Genomic DNA, 20147 nt, shown 5'->3' with positions numbered 1-20147 from the left:
GAAACTCAAATACTTCTTTTGAGCAAAGGATAGCTTATTTCCTATCAAGCTCTAGAATGCAATATAAATCAACGACCTGTTTAACAGGACACTGTTGTGAAAGTAATCCTGGGGGTGAGCAAAAAGACACAAGCAAAGATAAAATAGAGAATTACACTCACATTTACATCCTATTGATCAAGGATGGGGATGTTTTTATGAACCTCGAGTAGGTTCCTGCACTGTTATCATGCCAGAAAATGGGGGGAAAACCATCCCTCAGACGCATACAGTCTGGGCCCTTGATCTTGCAAAAGGATCACACATACATCTTTTTTCCAGGATTGTGCCTAAAGCTCTATATACCTCCAAGTGGCTTTTAAAATATGTACATTCATGTCATGTAAATAATTATTTTAATTAAAACCAGAAGACCAAACTTATCCTGATTATAAACATTTTGAAGCTGATGACACTGCATCAGGGATGAATTTATCCCCAACTGCATTGTTTGGACAAGTACTGAATAATTTATCACTTAATACATTTGCCTAAGGGTTCAATTAATACATATTTATGCAGCAGCTACTGCTGCAGATAATTTGTCAGTGTACCTTGACCAATGTCATTTAAAAACAATATATATTAAATGACATGTTTGAAAATATAACTACATACATTACATTGCCTATATGTACATTATATGATTAGAAGAATGCCTACTGGTTTGTGTCCAAATGCAGCATCCATTTGGGCACAAATTGATGTGCCTATCCATTTGTGTCTAAATAGTGTCCAAACACAAAAATTCACTGGAATTAAGAGATTTGTATTACCATAATTTGTACTTAACAGAGCCTCAGATAAAACACTGGTGTTATATACAACTATTAAAGTACACATTTATGTGTTTTAAAATGTAAGATTATATATATAATATAATGTTATATGTATATATAGTCTATATTCTTTCTTTCTTCATCTATCTAGCTAGCTAGCTAGCTAGCTAGCTATCATAGATGCAGTGTTTATGGTGTGAGATAATGTTAGCTGTGTTATATTTTAAATGTAGAACATTTAAATGGCCTTTAGAAGCAATGTTCCTGGCTATAACACAGATCTGAGTTTGGGCATATAAAGTCAGATCCCACATTACTAGAGAGTTAACACTGCATCTATCTTGAGCATTTCCTTACATCAGCTTCCATACACACAAAAACGTACAGACAGAAGTGCAGCTCCCCAGTCTACCTCATGCTGCTACACAGAAAGGGTAGAGCATCGAGCTTCAATTTGGAGCCAATCCAGGGAGAGAGGCCCAGCTCTGCACCATGTCTCCTGGCCCTGGTACTGCCTCAGGATAGGAGGGGGAGAAGGCAGAGAAGTGAGGTCCATTCTGGGGTTTTCCCAGCCTGTGCTGGAGTGGGGGACGTGGATTGGAGCTCCCCACCTTGGGGAGGGCTCCAATCCACCCACCCCACCCTCCGGTGCCAGCTGGGCAACCAGCAGAATGAGTTCCCTCCACTCCCTCCGCCACCCCCCACTTTTTATAAAAACAGCACCAGGAGCAGACACACGTTAATAAAGGCGCTCCACTTTGGAGTGCTTTCATCTGAACCCTCGTGTAATGATAGTTCAGATCGTCATGGGATCAGGCCCTTTAAAAGTACATTGCAGCAGTCCATTTGTGTTTGGTCGTGGCTGTAGAGTGCTTTCACAGGCCAAACTGGGTGAAAATTGTCACTTCTGTCTGTGCCTATAGTGCTATCACTCATACATAATGGCTGGTTCAAGGACCGGGGGTAGTATAGGCCAGATCTCAAAGTAACTTTCCTCCAGAGTCACCAACTTGCCCTAACCCTAGTGTGCAGCTGGTAGCCTGCATCCATACAACAGTCTTCTACCATGCTACTACAGAATCTGAGGACTCCTCACCCTATGGCCTTTCCTCCTTCACTTTTGCCTTTTCCCAATTTCCTGACCACATCCCCTACCACTGTCCCCCAGGCATGCAGCTTCACTCAGCTTCAGTAGAGACCTGAAATTATTTACAACAAAAAAATGTTCATATTGAGCCCTCCAAAGTGTTCCCCACAGGAACTCTGGGCCTTACAGTCCCTTAGCCTCTCTGGTCACAATGGGACACCTGCGTCAGCGTGTGAAGAGAATGCCAAACCCAAGACAGCACATTCTGGGAGCTTAGAAATCATTTCCTTCAGTCACCTAGTTTTGTCTCCTGCTAGATCACTGATACACTGGAGCTCCAGCACCTGCCCACCATGTGCATTGGAATGATTCCTAGTTTTACTCTTACCCTACTGAGATTTTATCCATTGAAGAAAAGCTTCATGGGGGTTTCTAGGAGGACATGGACAAGAATCATCAAGTGCACGAAAGTATTTCCAGGTGTCTTTATTTGCCCTGGATTAAAGAGTTAGAAAAAAAATGTTGCTTTTTCCAGTCCTAATAAAAACCATGTTTGCTGGTGACATTTTTTTGACTATAAAGCCAAGGAAACACTCAAAAGTCCCTCTGTTTCTCTTCAAGTGCCAATTCTACTACATTGCTATGTATTTAAAAAACACTCATCTATTTGTTTTATCCACCCACGCTAACTCTTTATATATAGCTAACCTGCTTAAATTGTGAGCTTCTGGGGGTAGGATTGTATCAGCTCCTTTATTTGAAAAGTGTCTAAAAATCCAAGTAACAGAATCATAGAACTGTGAAAATATGGGCCTGTAAGGGATTTCAAGACATCATTTAGTCCAATGGTGCTTTAGCCCTGTGGCACAGATGACTGCTGGTCCGTGGACTGGATCCCAAGTGCGGGATGAGATAGGTGTGCAGGTGCAATCTGAGGAACATGTACATGTTCCTTAATGCACAGTAGGCTTTTGGGGGTAGGATTGCAAAAATTTTTGCAATCCTAAAATTTTTCATTTAATTACAACTTCCAAAATCAAGTACTAAATAAATGAGCAGTAACCACACCAGTAAATGCCTTTTTACTGATGTTACTGTGCAGTAGCCTAATAATACTGCATAGTAGTATATTAGCAATGTCTGTGCTGTGATGTGGTACTGTGGAGTATTATTAGGCTACTGAACAGTTAATGTTTTGTGTAGATGTGTCCCCTGTGCACCAATCCAATCCCACATGCCAGATCCGGCCACATGCCAGCCCAACCCCACGCATGGCCAACAATGAATATCAGATCCAACCCTGCACTGGTCCAACCCTATGCATCTGATCCAACTGCAAAGTGACCCCATGCAGGTACCTACCAATGATTAAGGAGGAGAAGCAATGCCTGGGAGGAGGAGGTGAATGCCTGTCTGGGTTAGTGCTGCACCAAAGAGGGACTTCACCTGCGGGAATTGAAGGTGGGAGAAGCCACAGTGAGGAGCTGCAGGGGAGGGAAGACAAGTTTTCTCCCATCCAGAGGGAACCCAGGAAAGGGGACTCTGTGCTGGACAGCAGTACAGTAGGCATCTGCCTAAGCTGTGAGACTTATGGAGACTGAGACCCTGAGCCAATAAGGGCCAGTCATTAAGGACAGTTACCAACTGATTGCTGCTTAACCCTTACAGAGGGCTTTGAAGGCAACAGCTCAAACCCAAGAGAGTGCAGGAGAATGCCATCCCACTAGACATAACCTAACCAAGACAGGGAAGGGACAGCGGTACACTCTACCTTGAGAGCAATCCAGAGAAAGAGAGGAAAGGAGTACCCAGAGTCTCACTGAAATCTGTGGCACTACGGGTAGGATCAGGACAGGATGAAGGGGATATAGGAACCTGAAAAAAAACCCTGGTTATTCCCTTAATGCACATTAAGAAAACTACCTCCTAAGCTCAGTGTTCTTTCTCAAGGTATTTATTTTCCAAGAAGGTATAGCAAGTGAGTACAAAGAAGTATCTATGTACTTAGCTCATGTAGAATTGATGCATAAATCCTTTTTCAAAGCTGCTGTAAGCTTTACTACAAGTACTCCATAAACACACTTCAGAGCAGCATTTTTTACCTACTTACAGATATAGTATAAACTATGTATAATACCAGCCTAAAACAAAATGCTTATGATTTACCACATATTTCATTGGCCTGGGCCCCACCAGAGTCAACAGCATTCAAGCCATGGTAACCCCACAACTCAGCACTGCTCGGTATGTGTTTGTACTCCAGATATGCAACCCCCACCCTCCAAAGAACTGTGTGCTAATTACCCTTCACTCATGGTTGGCACTGGGTGTTCTTGTCATGAGTCCTGGGATGCTGTAAAAAATTATATCCAGATGAGAGACAGGGCAACCTGGTCTGGCTTCACCTCATGGAGGGTGGGACCACACTAATCATACTAACCAGGCTGAGAGAGCGGGTGACAGAGGGATTCTGGGTGAACTGTTTGGGGCCCTGTTCGGTAATGTTTATCAGGTATTTAAGACCCGTGAAGAAACAAGAATTCTTGAAAATGGGAAAGAAAGGTGCAGCTCAGCTGTGGGAGTGAAGGGGAAGTTGAAATGTATGCAACATTGTGGTTTACCATGACTTTAAAAAGAGTTGGTGGTGAGGGGTACTGCACTTAATGGGCACTTCTATGTATCTTATTAATCCTGTATAAACACATGAAGCTTAAGCCTGCTAGGGATAAGGTACAAGCAATGATACAACGTAGGAGAGCAAGAATTGGGGCTAGGGCCCACTAGTAGAGAAGGATAGAAAGACAGAATTGGGCTAAAGACCCTACAGCCCTATAGGGGTAGAAACCTAGCTAAACAGCCCACAACCCAAAAGGGTAGTGATAAGGGCTAAAGGCCCAGCCCAAGAAAGGCAAAGATAAGCTAAAGAGGGTGCAACAGAAGCTGAAACCCAGAAGCTAGGACCACAATACAGTGGTCCTGGTCTGAAAGGCTCTAGCAAGATTTCATAGATTTCATAGACATTAGGGCTGGATGGGACCTCAGAAGATCATCGAGTCCAGCCCCCTGCCCCGGGGGCAGGAAGTCAGCTAGGGTCAAAGGATCTCAGCAAGATAGATGTCCAAATGTTTCTTAAAAGAGTCCAAAGTAGGTGCTTGCACCACCTCTGGAGGCAATCTATTCCAGGCCTTGGGGGCTCAGACAGTAAAGAAGTTCTTCTTTAGGTCCAGCCTGAAACAGTCTTGGAGGAGTTTGTGACCATTTGACCTTGTCATCCCTTGGTGCGCTCTGGTGAAAAGGCATTCCCCCAGATCCTGATGTACATCCCTTATACACTTATAGGCAGCCACCAGAGCACCCCTGAGCCTGTGCTTCTCCAGGCTGAAGAGTCCCATGGCTCTCAGCCTCTCATCATAGGGCCTGTAATCCTGCTCTCTGATCATACGCATGGCTATCCTCTGGACTCCCAAGCTTTTCCACATCCTTTTTAAATTGTGGAGCCCAGAACTGGATGCAGTACTCCAGCTGTGGCCTCACCAAGGCCAAGTATAGTGGGAGAATGACATACTGGGATTTGCTTGAGAAGCATCTATGGATGCAAGCCAGGGTTTTGCTTGCTTTACCAGCTGTGACATTGCATTGGTAGCTTATAACCCCCAAGTCCCTTTCAGCTGTGGTGCTAGCGAGCATAGCACTGCTGAGTCTAGACTCATGCTGCGGGTTTTTTTCTCCATGGTGGAGTACTTTGCATTTTTCGGTGTTGAACACCATCAGGTTTTCATCCGCCTATTTTCTGAGCCTGTCTAGGTCAGCCTGGATCACCAGCCTATCCTCAGGTGTGGACATTTTACCCCAAAGTTTGGTTTCATGGGTGAACTTGGCCAGTCCGCTTCTGACAACAATGTCTAAATCGTTAATAAAGATGTTAAAGAGTATAGTCCCAAGGACGGAGCCTTGAGGGACACCACTTGTCACAGTGTACCATGATTTACTTCCTTGTATTACCAATCTCTGAGTCTGACCTCGGAGCCAATTCCCCAGCCATCAGACAGTGATGTAACTGAGGCCACAGTTGGCCAATTTTTCCATGAAGAGATTATGGGACACCAGATCAAAGACTTTTTTTTAAAGTCAACATATATGATGTCAATCTCTTCTCCCATGTCCAGGTGATATGTCACCTGGTTATAGAAGGCAATGAGATTGGTCAGGCAAGACCTACCGGCAACAAACCTATACTGGCTGTCCCTCAGGATGTTGCCATAAGCCAGTTTGTCAAGAATGGTCTCTTTGATAATTTTTTCCAAGATCTTCCCCGGGATAGAGGTCGGGCTGATAGGCCTGTAGTTCCCTGGATCTACTTTTCTCTCTTTCTTGAAGATGGGCACCACATTGGCCTCCTTCCAATCTTTGAGCACTTCCTCTGAGCACCACAGGTTCTTGAAGATCCGTGCCAGTGGCTGAGCTATGATGCCTGCCAGCTCCTTAAGTACCCTGGGATGTTAACTGTCTGGGCCAGCTGACTTGAAGGTGTCCAGCCTCTCAAGATGCTCCTTTACATGGTCTACAGTGCTGTAGGATAACAATTCTCCCTCACCCTTGCCATCCCATACTGTCTTGAGCAAGACGGTCCCTTGGGGCTAGTGAAAAACCGAAGCAAAATTCCCATTAAGCAGGTTGGCTTTTTCCTGGGTGTCGGGTGTCAGTTGTCTCATATGGGGTCCAATGTTACCCTTGCTTTTCTTCCAGCTCCCCACATATCTGAAAAAGGACTTTTTATTGTCTTTGGTATGTGTAGCCAGTTGGAGTTCTGTCACAGCCTTGGCTTTTCTGGTTCACTCCCTACAGGTCTGGACCAGTGCAAAATACTCCTCCTTTGAGGCGATTCCAGTATTCCATCATTTATAGGTCTTTCTTTTTAGATGCAGGAGGTCCACAAGTTCCCTGCAGAGTCAAGGAGGCTGCAGTGCCCTTTTGCTACCTTTCCTCATATAGATATTGCTTGTGCTTTCAGGATCACTCCCTTGAGGAGGAACCACTCATCCTGAACTTCCCTCCCGTTCGGGTCATGGTCCTTTAGGGCCTTGCCAACAAGCCTCCTGAGCTTGTCAAAGTCACCTTTCCTGAAATCAAGGACTTCTGCATTGCTGACTGACTTTCCAGCTTTGCAGTGGATAGTGAAAGTGATCAGCTTATGGTCACTGTCTCCCAGCTTCCCTTTGATCATTCGGTTGCTGACTAGATCATCCCTGGTTGCCAGTACCAGGTCGAGAACCGCTTTGCCTCTTGTTGGTCCATAGACTTCTTGAGTCAGACAGAGCTTACCCACGCACATGAGGAAGCTTTGGACTGTTCAGATTTGGCCAAGTGCTCTTCCCACAAGATGTCTGGGTAGTTGAAGTCTCCCATGACAACCATGCACTGGGAGTGTGCAGCCTCAGCCAGTTCATTGGTGAACTCCTGGTTGAGCTCTTGATCCTGATCAGGAGGTCTGTAGTAGACTCCTACCATTGTGTCCCCTGTGCCATGTTCACCACGGATTTTCAGGGTCTCCAGTTGCCCACCCTGGGTGCCAATGTTGGCTTGCAGGGATGTGTAACTTTCCTTGACATAGAGAGCTACACTCCCACCCCTTTTATCTGCACAATCTCTCCTGTACATGGTATAGCTGTCTATACCTGTGACCCAGTCATAGTTGGAGTCCCATCAGGTCTCTGTTATCCCTATGAGAATGCAGTCATTCTTGTTTAGCAGGAGGACCAGTTCCTCCTGTTTGTTCCCCAAGCTCCTGGCCTTGGTGTACAGGCATGTAAGTGTCCAATTGGAGGCCCTATTCTTAACTACACTTCCAGGTGGACATCGTTCCAGGGCTAGGGTAGGGGTGGATTCCCTTGAGTGACTTAGCCTGCTGGTTTTGCAAAAGTTGCTTGCTGTGGTGGTAGTCCCCCTATCCCCCAGCGGCTTAGTTTAAAGCCTGGTTGAGCAGGTCAGCCATTGTGGCTGAGAAGAGCTTTCTCCCCAGTGCAGTGAGGTTGAGGCCATCTTTTCCCAGCAGACCACTGTCTCTCTCACCAAAGAGCAGACAGTGATCATGGAAGCCAAAGCCTTCACAATGACACCAGCGCTGCAGTCTTTGGTTGACTACCTCAATCCTCCTCTCCCTCCTCAGCCCATAACCCAAAACTGGGAGGATCAAGGAAAACACCACCTGTGCCCCCAACCCTGTAAGCCCCACTCCCAAAGTCCTGTAGCCTCTCATGACCTGGCTGGGATTGCTCCGATCATGCCCACATGGATAAGGAGCATAGAGTAGTGGTTGGTGGCCAGATGAGCTTTGGGATCCTCTCCACTATGTCCCGGATACGGGCTCCTGGTAGGCAACCTCCTGGGCTGAGGGGTCAGGGCGGCAGATCATGCCCTCAGTCCCCCTCAGGAGGGAGTCTCCCACAACAACCACTCTACGTGTGGCCTTAGGGAGAGCAGGGATGGTAGCTGTAAGTGGTCCTCCCCTGCCTGCAGGAGCTTGCAGCTCTGCAGGCTGTACTGGTGCTGCAAGAGGTTCATACCTGTTGCAAAGCTCCAAAGGGGAGGGGACCTTGGTGCAGTGGGCCTTGGGGCCATTGTCCACCTTGGTCCAACCCCCTGGCTGGACATTGTGGGGGATCCTCAAGTCCTCCCTTGTCCTGGAAAGTGATCTTGGTCTACCCTTGGCCTCCAGAGGGTGAAGGGCCTGGCAATAGGAGTCTATCTCCTGCTCACCATCCCTGATGGCATGCAGTCTCTGGACTGTGGTCTGGAGCTTCTCTATCAGGCATCCCAGAGTCTACAAAGTGGAGCAAACCTCACAAGGGGAGGTGGCCATGCTCCTGGTCCCATGTGCCTGGAACCGTGCCAGGCAGCCCCCACAACTGAGAGCCAGAGGCTCTGTCTGCGTGGAGCCTGAAACCATGGGTTCTGTCTGGGTGGAGACCTCAGAAGTGCCAGATGGAGGGGGCCTCAGAATCCAAAGGGACCCTGGGAGGGCGGCATGTGGCCATTTGCATTGTACTGCTGATAGTCCAGCTACTGCTGTGACTACCTTCCCTGGGATATAGGGACCCAGACCCAGTCAGCTGAGGGGCAGCTGAGTGGAGCCAAGGACAATCATGCCCTCCCAGCTCCTACTTCACCCAGCCCCCTAGGGAGCCATGTGACTGGAGCCTGATGAACAGGATGCACAAACAGGCACACTTCTAGGCCTGGCATGCCAGTTAGCGTGGGAGTTCATGCAGGAGGGTGAGCAGGAGGGCCCGAGGCCCTGCCAGAGCCTGGGTTTGTTGTGGGTAGGTCTTGCCTGACCGATCTCATCTCCTTCTATGGCCAGGTGATATATCACCTGGACAAGGGAGAAGAGATTGGCGTTATATATCTGGACTTCAAAAAAGCCTTAGATCTGGTGTCCCATGATCTTCTCTTGGAAAAATTGGCCAACTGTGGTCTCGGCTACATCACAATCTGATAGCTGGAGAATTGGCTCCAAGGCCGGACTCAGAGACTGGTTGTATACAGAAGTGAATCATCGTGGCACTCTGTGACCAGTGGTGTCCTCCAAGGCTCCAGCTTTGGACCTGTTCTCTTTAACGTCTTTATCAACAACGTGGATACAGGTGTCAGAAGTGGACTGGCCAAGTTTGCCAATGACACCAAACTTTGGGGTAGAGCATCCACACTGGAGGATAGGCTGATGACCCAGGTTGACTTGGATAGGCTGAAAAAGTGGGCAGATACAAACCTGATGACTTTCAATAGTGACACATGTTAGGTACTCCACCTTCAGAAAAAAAACCCTACAGCATGCTTATTGGCTTGTCAGTGCTATACTCACTAGCACCAAGGCTGAAAAGGACTTGGAGGTCATGATTGACCACAAGATGAATATGAGCCACCAAAGCAGTGTCACAGCTGGTAAAGCAAACCAAACTCTGGCTTGCATCCAGAGAAGCTTCTCAAGTAAATCTCAGGATGTCATCCTCCCACTGTACTCAGCCTTGGTGAGGCCACAGCTGGAGTACTGCATCCAATTCTGGGCTGCACAACTTAGGAAGGATATGGAGAAGCTTGAGAGAGTCCAGAGGAGAGCCATGTGCATGATCACAGGGCAGGAGAATAGGCGTTATGAAGAGAGACTGAGAGCCATGGGACTCTTCAGCCTGGAAAAGCACAAGCTCAGGGGTGACCTGGTGGCAGCCTGTAAGTACATCAGGGGTATGCATCAGGATCTGGGGGAACATCTGTTCACCAGAGTGCCCCAAGGGATAACAAGGTCAAACAGCCATAAACTACTCCAAGACCGTTTTAGGCTGGGCATAGGAAAAACTTCTTTACTGTCTAAGCCCCTAAGGACTGGAATAAGTTCCCTCCAGAGGTGGTGCAAGTACCTCCTCTGGACTCCTTTAAGAAGTGTTTTGATGCTTAACTTGCTGGGATCCTTTCACCCTACCTGACTTCCTGCCCTTGGGCAAGGGGGCTGGACTCGATGATCTCCTAAGGTCCCTTTCAGTCCTAATGTCTATGAAATCTATGAAATCTAAGCATGTACAAGAAACTGGACAAGTCCATGGAGCCAGATGCAATGTACCTGAGGGTACTGAGGGGCTTGGCCAATGTGATTGCAGAGCTGCTAGTCATTATTTTTGAAAACTCATGATGATTACGGGGAGATCCCAAATGACTGGAAATGGGCAAATATAGTGCCCATCTTGAAGAAAGGGAAGAAGGAAGATCCAGGGAACTACAGTCACCATAAAAATCATGGAGCAGGTCCTCGAAGAATCCATTTCTGAGCACTTGGAGTAGAAGACTGTGATCAGGAACAATGTGCATGGATTTACCAAGGGCAAGTCATGCTTCACCAAATTGATTGCCTTCTTTGATGAGATGACTGGCTCTGTGGATGCAGGGAAACCAGTGGACATGATGTACCTTGACTTTAGCAAGGCTTTTGATACAGTCTTCCACAGTATTCTTGCCACCAAGTTAAGGAAGTATAGGATGGATAAATAGACTGTAAAGTGTATAGAAAGCTGGCTGGATCATCAGGCTCAATGAGTAATGATCAATGGTTTGATGTCTGGTTGGCAGTCAGTATCAAGTGGAGTGCCCTAGGGGTTGGTCCTGGGACCACTTTTGTTCAATATCTTCATGAATGACCTGGAAGATGGGATGGAGGGAACCTTCAGCAAGTTTGTGGGTGACATCAAGCTTGGGGAAGTAGTAAATATGCTGGAGGGTAGGGCTACATTTCAGGGTGACCTACACAAATTGGAAAATTGAGCCAAAAGAAATCTCATGAGGTTCAACACGTACAACTGCAAAGGCCTGCATTTAGGACAGAACAATCCCATGAACAGTTACAGGCTTGGGACCAACTGGCTAAGCAGCAGCTCTGCAGAAAAGGACCTTAGGGTTACAGCAAACAATAAACTGAATATGAGTCAACAGTGTGCCCTTGTTGCCAAGAAGGCTAACAGCATACTGGTCTGCAGTAGTAGGAGTGCTGCCAGCAGATCAAGGGAAGTAGTTATTCTCCTCTATTCTGCACTGGTGAGGCCACATCTGGAGCACTGTGTTCAGTTTTGGGCCCCCCACTTCAGAAAGGATCTGGACAAGTCGGAGGGAGCCCAGCAGAGAGCAGTGAAAATGGTTAGTGGCCTGGGGCACATAACTTCTGAGGATGTAACCAGAAGCCCCCTTTTTGCCTGTCCCCAATACAATAAAGCCTCCTCATAGCAAAGGCTTCTTGCCTGCACTGCCAGCCTCTCCTTGGAGTATTTCTCTTTCTTCTGCCTTTTCTTTCTTCCTCCCTTCTTGTCTTTCTTTTCACTATAAGGATAAGGATATAGAATTATTTAGGTATTCTATGGGATATAAAATTGATGTTTTATGAATTACATTTGATAAGGGCTTCTATAGATATAGCATGGTATTGTACATCTGTATTTTCCCTCACTATATTTTGTATTCTATTTATTGTATGTGCCATGGCATTTCACCTTTTATATTCTATATTTTATCATTTTAACCTTGTAATGAATGTATTTTATTTTTAGAAGTTGTATCATGTACCAGTATCAAGAAAGGCAGGAATCGAACTGCAGTCTCTCTGTATTGAGCTAATCTCTAAATGAATGGGACTGAGTGATTGAGTACGTAAGGGCAGTATCTAACTGCAATAATGTGTTAATGAGCAAGGATTAACATCTACAAGACTGAAGACTAACAAGAGGAAAGAATCAATACAGAGCCAGGAAATCCCTGAAATTTCATTGTACATGCAACAATGTACCTGATTTAAGTTAATCAATGCCACAGACCAACTCTTAAGACCGAATACTTCCTGATCGACCATTTTCAGGGGCTAGACAATACCAACAATTAAATTAATCAAAATTCACCAATAGACTCCTGAAACTGCATCTACTAGTGGATGTGACCCTGGGGCTGACAGCAGCCATCCAGAGGGACGTCCCATGAGGGTCAGAGACCCCTGCATTGGGCAGATCTGAAAACTGGGGGGGAGCACAGAAGTCTGCCAGAGAAAAATAAAAGGCAGTGAAGAGTTAGTTACTCTCAGTGGTGTCCTCTTCATCTCCAAGTTAATCAGCACCCTACCTGTCCATCCAGAAAGACCAGCCGGTGACCCCCTCCTGAAGACAACACCAACTTGGAAAAAGCCTCAATTGACCATCGACAGCCACAGAGTTTACAATCTTGACCTTATCAAATTACTGTACATCCGTCTAATAAACTCGAATTTTAAGGATCCTGAGAGTTGGCTCTTTGTAGCCTACAAGGAGAGACTGAAGGAACTGGATTCATTCAGTTTGAAGAAGAAAAGACTAAGAGGGGATTTGATAGCAGCCTTTAACTACCTGAAGGGTGGTTTCATAGAGGATGGAGCCAGACTGCTCTCAGTGGTGGCTGGCCGTTCATCACATATGTCACATCCACTACTCTCCCCTTGTTGACTAGGCCATTTCCTTGTCAAAGAAGGAAATGAGATTGGTTTGATGTGATTTGTCCTTTGGTTATTTTTTGTCACTACATTATCATCTAAGTACTTCCAAATTGAACAACTGTTCACAGATATAAAAACCTGGGCACTACCGTATGGATCTCCTACTGATGTCAGTGCATGGTACATTACCTGGGTCATGCTCTACCATACGCATTGGTATAGAGAATTTAGGACAATTTCCCCATGTAATACTAGTTCACATGAGTGAGAGCCCAAAGAGAAATGAAAGGCAGCAGCATCCAGCTCTGATATTTTGGTAGCAACATAAAAGGTTTTCTTCAGTAACTAATGCTGATTCAATCTTTCTTATGTTCTGCGCAGAGAAATGAGTAGAAGGATCAACATTCAAAACCTGAGGCATACCAAGCATTTTGAATGTTTTGATTCCATCTCAGATTCTCATCCTGTTTCTTCAGGATCCATTTCACACAGGAAAGCGAGCTTCTCCTTATGTAAAGCTAATCTGTGCTAGACTATGTTGTTTTCTCATTTGCTGTTACAGAGTTAGTCAGCTGTGGCTGCTTTTTAACGTGGGTGGAGATAATCTCTGTACCATCAACACCACCTCCTTAAACCTTCTGAAGCTAAGGGTTCTGCATGAATATTTAATGTTGTCAACATAAGCTTCACAGCAATTTTTTAGCCTTGGTTTGTGGGAGGCTTTTTCAACATATTTTATATAATCTTGTTAGGAGAAACCTTTCCACAAGTCTAAAAATCACTAGGAAACTTATTTCAACATTGTAGAGGCTACCTTCTTCACACAAGCTATTACACAGATAAGAGTGCTTTGTAGACACATTTAAAAATGTGGCCATTTTGCCTATTTTACCCTATACCTTCAAAATATGCATGCACTTACACTGTGTATGTGTGTGCCCCTATGTGTACAGATCTTGCACTGACTGTACATGCAAATGCATTTGCACATGTAAAACAGGTATATTCCAGCAATTTTCCTTTACCTTGCCAAAATGTAGGGTACATGCAGTACAGCCAACAGCTTAAAATGTTAGGAGTCAGACCTCTGAAGTCATGCAACTAGGCCCCTAGTTTCACCTGAGCTCCTACTGCAACTCCCAGGGTTTTTGTGTGCCCTGTGGCAGGGTCCTGCTCTCTGCTTTCCCAGGCCTGACTTACATGGAGGGGGAAAAGAGAGGCACAGTGCTCAGAAGAGGGGGAGTGTGACAGCTGAAAATTATGTGTGTGTGACAAAGTTGCTTGCTGAAGGTTCAATGAAGATTAGACCAAGTGTTTTTCTGTCATTTGTTCAGATATTAAGCTATATGTTGTTGTTAAGAGCCTAATTAAAGTTTAAGATGTAGTAAGGCCTTGTATAAAGTAAGGCCTAGTAAAGTTAGCAAAGCCTTGAAGTAGTAAGACCCTCTGGCATAGTTAAAATTAATCTTATCAAAAGAATGCAAGGCTTGTACTGCTATTGGTCAGTCTAAGGACAGTTGAAGTAAAAAGAATCTGAATGGCTGCACATTATCAGCACAACTCAGAAATTATAAATTGGCTGGCACACACGGAAATCATTCAGAAGGAAGATGTGGCTCTGTGAAAGAAGTACTGATTTAAGATTAGCTGCTGGCCTGAATCAGTGGGCCCATAGACCTCAAGGAAACCAAAGACTGAATACCAGGGTCTTTCCAGATAGTGTTGATCAGGGACGCCTGACTTTGCTGAGCTTTGCAGAAGAGAAACTTGTTGTACATCAGGCATCAGAGGGGACTGCCGATAAGTTGCCGACACGAATTATTATTGTCTGTCTGTTGTTTACTTATCTGTGCAAAGTCGTGTTTTCGTTAAGTCAATAAACCTTTCTTACCTTTCTACCACCGACCATACTCTCAATCCTGAACTCTCCGCAGGCGGCTGAGACAGGAGAGGATGGAGTATGGGCATCCTGAGCTGCTGGGCTCTTTCTCCCTCACTCCTCACCACAGATGGTGTCATCTCCCAGGCAGGATTGCTAAAGGGCCCAAGCTTCTATAGTCTTTGGGGGCTATCACCAGAGCCAGCTGAAATCATAAAGGTTGGCAATGCTCCATATATGCAGGCAATGAAGACACAACTTTGTGGGAACAATTTAGACAGCTGCTTTAGCAGATTTATTCATCTAGGATGCGAGAAGTTGCAATTTATATGTGAAATTCCTAATGGAGGAATCCCACAGCAGCCACAAAGCTGCCAAATGATATGTGGTAACCACATGCTGCAGTATATTTAGCAGATGATTATGCAAAATACTGTGAAATAGAGTGTGTCTGCAGGGTGCAACTTCTTCTTAAACTGGGAAAATACTAAATTTTCCCAGTCTGGGAACAAATAATCTAGAGGGAAGGGGAAGTTGGAATCTTTCTCTTCTTAAGTCCTACAAATAAACATTGCTGGAAACAGACTCATTTATGGGTGGAAGACAATAGAATAAAGGAGCTGGTTACTTAAGCTGCCCCTGTGCATGGTCTATTATCTTTGTTCACTGTACCAAATCACATAAATGGCATGAATTGCTCTAATGATGGAGCATATACTAGTTGTATCTTTGCTTGTAACTTTGCTTTTGTAATATGTACATATACAAACTATAAATTACTAAATTTGTTCTGGTGTTGGACAAAGGTAATTACAGTTAACTGCATTGATAAAAATCAGTAGAATTAATCAATTATTTTTTCTCAGCATAGGTGATGCATTTTGAAATTCAGATGATGGTAATGGCAACAGTAGTTTGGGCTTGGTGTAGATATGACATTTTACTCTCATCGTAATAAAACATTCAAGTACAGTCAGCAATAATAAGCCTCTCTGGGCTGACTCTCACTGACTCCAGTGATAGCCCTATATCACCCATTGGTTTTAATCAGAGCAGGATAAGGCCCTCAACTCCTTGGCATTTAAAATGTCTTTATACAAGCACGTACTGGCCTCTTCCCTCAGGTTGTAATTGGGTTCCCAAAGTACTCCATCCACATGCAAGAGATTTGCATACTGTATCTGACTAAACAATCTTTCCTCAGGAACAGTTCATTTGAAAAAGCATGCAACATGATCAGGAAAGTGGAATGACCACGTTTTCTTTCATCATGTAGACTAACAAAGAGTGGCATGTCCAAATGGTTTGAATTAGACCATAAAGTGATAACACATGACACAGGAGAGGTAAAACACTATATTGCATGTCTGTTCTTCATCTTTTGAAATTATTAAAGTTGAAAAAATGATGAAAGGAGTTACTGCCACAATAAGAAGCTGTTGGGCAGTTTTCCCAAAGTAAAAGTTGGTACCAATACAATTGAGAACTCCTGGTGTCTGCTCCTACAAAAAGTCTGATCCTGCCAGCGTAGAAATGGTATATAGGCCCACCTGTCAGTGATGGCAATGACATTTCCCCCCTGCAGTGGCATATTATGAAGGTAAATTCATTATGAGATGCAAGATTCTCAGATTCCATAATAATTCTGTATACCTGGCACAAGAAATACTAAGTGGGCACAATTCAATGTCCATTAAAGTCCAATTACAAATTTGGATAATTTTACCTAACCCCCAAATAATTTCCTATCAAAAAAGAAAAATAATACAACAACATTGGTACTATTAGAATCCTATTAATTAGGCCACCAAGTTTTGTCCTCATAAAGAGAAAATACCATTTAAAAATACAACACTGAATCAGACAAAAATGGCATATAATTTATCCCTAGATTTTCTCCTATTTTATTAGGCAACTTCTCTATTAAAATAAATTTCATAATTTTTCATTTGTTTAAACAATACTGAACCACCTGCTATTTGCTAACTATAAGGTCTAAGGCAGTGGTTCTCAACCTTTGGTGCCTTACGTACCCCATGCCGATCAACACAGCAAAAGCAAAACCGGAAGTCCCACCATGGCACTTCTGGTTTCGCTTCCGTGAGCTGAGTTCCACTTTTTCCACTGTGCCCCGGGGCAAAGCAGCCTGCGTGGGGCCTCTCTCCCTATCCCCTGGCACACCTACACCAGAGACTGAAAGCCCCAGTACACTGGACACAGTGGGAGGGGTGGCAGCCAGAACTTCTGGCCCAAGCAGGCAAAGACCAAAACGCAGCACCCGTGTACCCGCTGCCTGTGTCTTGCGTACATACCACGGGTTGAGAAACACTAGTCTAAGGCAAAGGTTTTGCCACTACTGTATCTATTAGGTAGCATTGCCATCTAACTACATTCTAACATTAGCTCAAACCAGTTCCTTAAGAACATCTTGGCTAAGGTGACATTCAAAAAGTCTGAGCCTGAACTGAGTCAATCTTTGCAGGTTAGTCTAAGCTGGCTAAGCTAAATCACTTTGTAACTGCAAAGACATCCTAGAAATGCCAGCACATGCCTGCAGTGGCTCAGGCTAGAAGCTGGGGGGCTCTAGAGCAGCCCTCCCTTCCCTTCCACAGTGTTGAGCTGGGGGGAGTATGGCAGGGCCTCAGCAGGATGCTATGATTAGCCCAGCAGGGAATTGATAACAGTGTTTATCACCCCTAACTCAGTGTTTATCACCCCATTAAGAAAACAACAGAGGGACATTACCAGCTACCTGTTGATTCTGCCTGTTGATTCAGCATGGACTGTAACCAGCATGTGGTCTGCTAGCTAATACACAGACACCTCCTCAGCAAAGCAGAGGGGAGGGGGGAATTCCTGCTTTGCAGGGAGTGGTAAGGGGGGGAGGGGGAGCAGCCTGCAGGTCTCTACTCAAGCTGCAGCTAGGGACCAGAGGGAAGGGGCCAGCCCTGCATGAAGCAGAGAGCCCCACCTAGCCCAGAGAGTATTCTGGGATGCTGGGGGAGTCTGGTTGATCTTAAACCAGCAAGTGGTCTGAGACAGACATTGCATAAACTGGTTTGACCCAAATCAGTTAAGTCTGATACTATATTCAACCAGGTTTATCTCAAACCAGTTTCAGCCATTTTCACACTTCTTTATGTGCACTGAACATCTGTTCTGTTACAGGTTTAAATCAGTTTCTAATTACTTAAACCGGTTTATGTGTAATGTCTGTCCCAAGCCCTTGTTTCAGGGTCAGAGACTCTCTCTACTTACATACAGGTAGGAAGTAAGGAATGTCTCCCGCTCTTTGGAAAATATCACACGTGGGCCAATGACAACTGCAGCTTTTGCTTTCATGGAAGTATGGAATGTTTGTTTGGTGGGCATCTGTTGGGCTCCAAAATGCTTCTAAGGTTTTAAGCAGTGGCATGGGAAAAATAAAACATTATTTCTTTACTGTCTTTCCATGCTGGCCTATGTATCAGACCAGGTGAATAGGTCATACTTCCTGGAAAGTTGGTTCTGCTGGCATTCTAAACTGCCCAGGAGAACTCCAGGAATCCTTGTGTCCTCTTGAAGCATAGTCTGTCCACCAGCTCTCCCAGAGATGGTTTGACTCCATACTGGCCCTGCAGGAGGAAGTAGGCCCAAATGGGCTTTTAACAGATTGGATTGCAATTAAAATCTGGTTGATTGTTCCACTAGAAAGAGATCTGAAAAACAGATGAGGAGGCAGGGAACAAAAGTGGAAAATTCCTAAATCTCGAACTTTCTATTACCTATGACAAAAGCCAGCAATGACATGTGATTTAATAGTATTGCTATGGCTCTGGCTATATTTAAACATATATGAATTTAAAAAAATAAAAACCTTTTTATGGTTCCATTCTAAAAATGTCCATAGACTTCATGGCTTCCTAGAAATTTAATTATTTTTCTGTACCATTGTAAATCCTGTTGTGAAAACAGTAAGTATATGCACACCTTCCCTTTTTAGACTCTGAAGCCCTGCCAGAATGTTTATAAGGAAACTGGGAAACTGTAATTATAACTATGGGAAGCAGAAGTCAAGAAAGGATATGTTGATTACTCTGCCTTCCTCTATGAAAGGCTGCAAGACAAATACAGTTTCTGGAGTTATTTATTTATCTCTGCACTGGCAACAAGGAAACCTGGCTGATTTTCTTTTCAGTGCTTTCAGCTTTCCAAAATTGATCCTGGTTGAGAATAAGGTGTGTCTAATATCCTTTTTCATACTGAGATTGTAGGCATGTGTCTTGGGAAGTTCTCTGACCTGTGTGTGAGCTGATCTATTTGGGATATCAGCAGAGACAGGCCTGAGTTATGAAAAAGTCGGTACCCTCCACTACTCAATCCAGGGACTTTTAGCATGCTCCCTGAAATCCACAAACAAGGGAACCCTGGCAGACCTATAATTTCCAACCATGGAACCCTAACTGAAGAAATACCAGGTTTCATTGAATCCATCTTAAAATCTCTTGTCACCCAAAGACTGAGTTGTATCCAAGACACAACAGAATTTCTATGAAAACTTAAAACATAGACCACCTTCCCAGCAATACCTGCCTAGCTACCACGGATGTTACTATCTTATATACCAACATCCCACACCAGGATGGCATCCACACCTGCTTTGCATATCTGCAAGAGCAAGATTACAACTCAGAGTACAGACCTCAGTCTGATTGATTTCCGTCACAAATTTAATAATCATCACCCCTCCAACAGACTATCTCTAAAATACTCCAGCACCAAAATTTCCTTTTTAGACACCATGATCAATATCCATGGTAAAATAAAAACCACCATATACAAGAAACCCATAGACCAACATACATATATCTACACAGAACCAGCAATCACCCCAAACACACCAAAAAAGCTGTAATATATAGCTAAGCTCTCTGATACCACTAAATTTTCACTGAGGAAAATACCCATGATCATCACCTCACAAATCTCAAAAGCGCTTGTTACGTCTCGGCTGTGTGTTCTTGGGCAACCCTGGCACAGGATGCAGTCTGTCTGACTCACAAGGACTCACCCCCCCCCCCCCCTTCCCCTCCTCTACCTAAATGAAACTGATTAAGATGCAGTGAGAGAGACACCTAAGACCCTCAAGATAAGGGTAACAAGAGTGAACCAACTGCCCTAGGTCTCATTTACATCCGAGATGGAACCAGATGACCATTCATTTACATGAGAGATGGAGAACAGAAAGCCTGAAGCAGAGACTGCAGTGAATTCTGGGACCAGAGAAGCAGGGGAGCACTGCATGATGGGGAATCTGTGCTTCAAATGTTAATTAACCCATGTTCACACGCACCCAGCTCAGCATTTATCAGACCAGTTCTAATCTGGATT

The 20147-nt window shown here is 44.7% G+C and overlaps 1 long non-coding RNA gene across 1 annotated transcript in view; it reads right to left on the bottom strand.

Annotated features, from left to right (window-relative positions):
* LOC106738860 (uncharacterized) overlaps nt 1–20147 on the bottom strand; it is a 97258-nt gene that overhangs the window by 52546 nt on the left and 24565 nt on the right. Inside the window, exon 5 of the long non-coding RNA XR_009462984.1 lies at nt 3268–3351. This is a non-coding gene — a long non-coding RNA (uncharacterized LOC106738860). The remainder of the gene's footprint in view (nt 1–3267; nt 3352–20147) is intronic.

This window comes from Alligator mississippiensis, chromosome 1 (genome assembly GCF_030867095.1).
Source record: "Alligator mississippiensis isolate rAllMis1 chromosome 1, rAllMis1, whole genome shotgun sequence".
Lineage (NCBI taxonomy): Eukaryota > Metazoa > Chordata > Crocodylia > Alligatoridae > Alligator > Alligator mississippiensis.
Note: the sequence above shows the minus strand (reverse complement) of the source record. Positions and strands in the feature narration are given on the sequence as shown.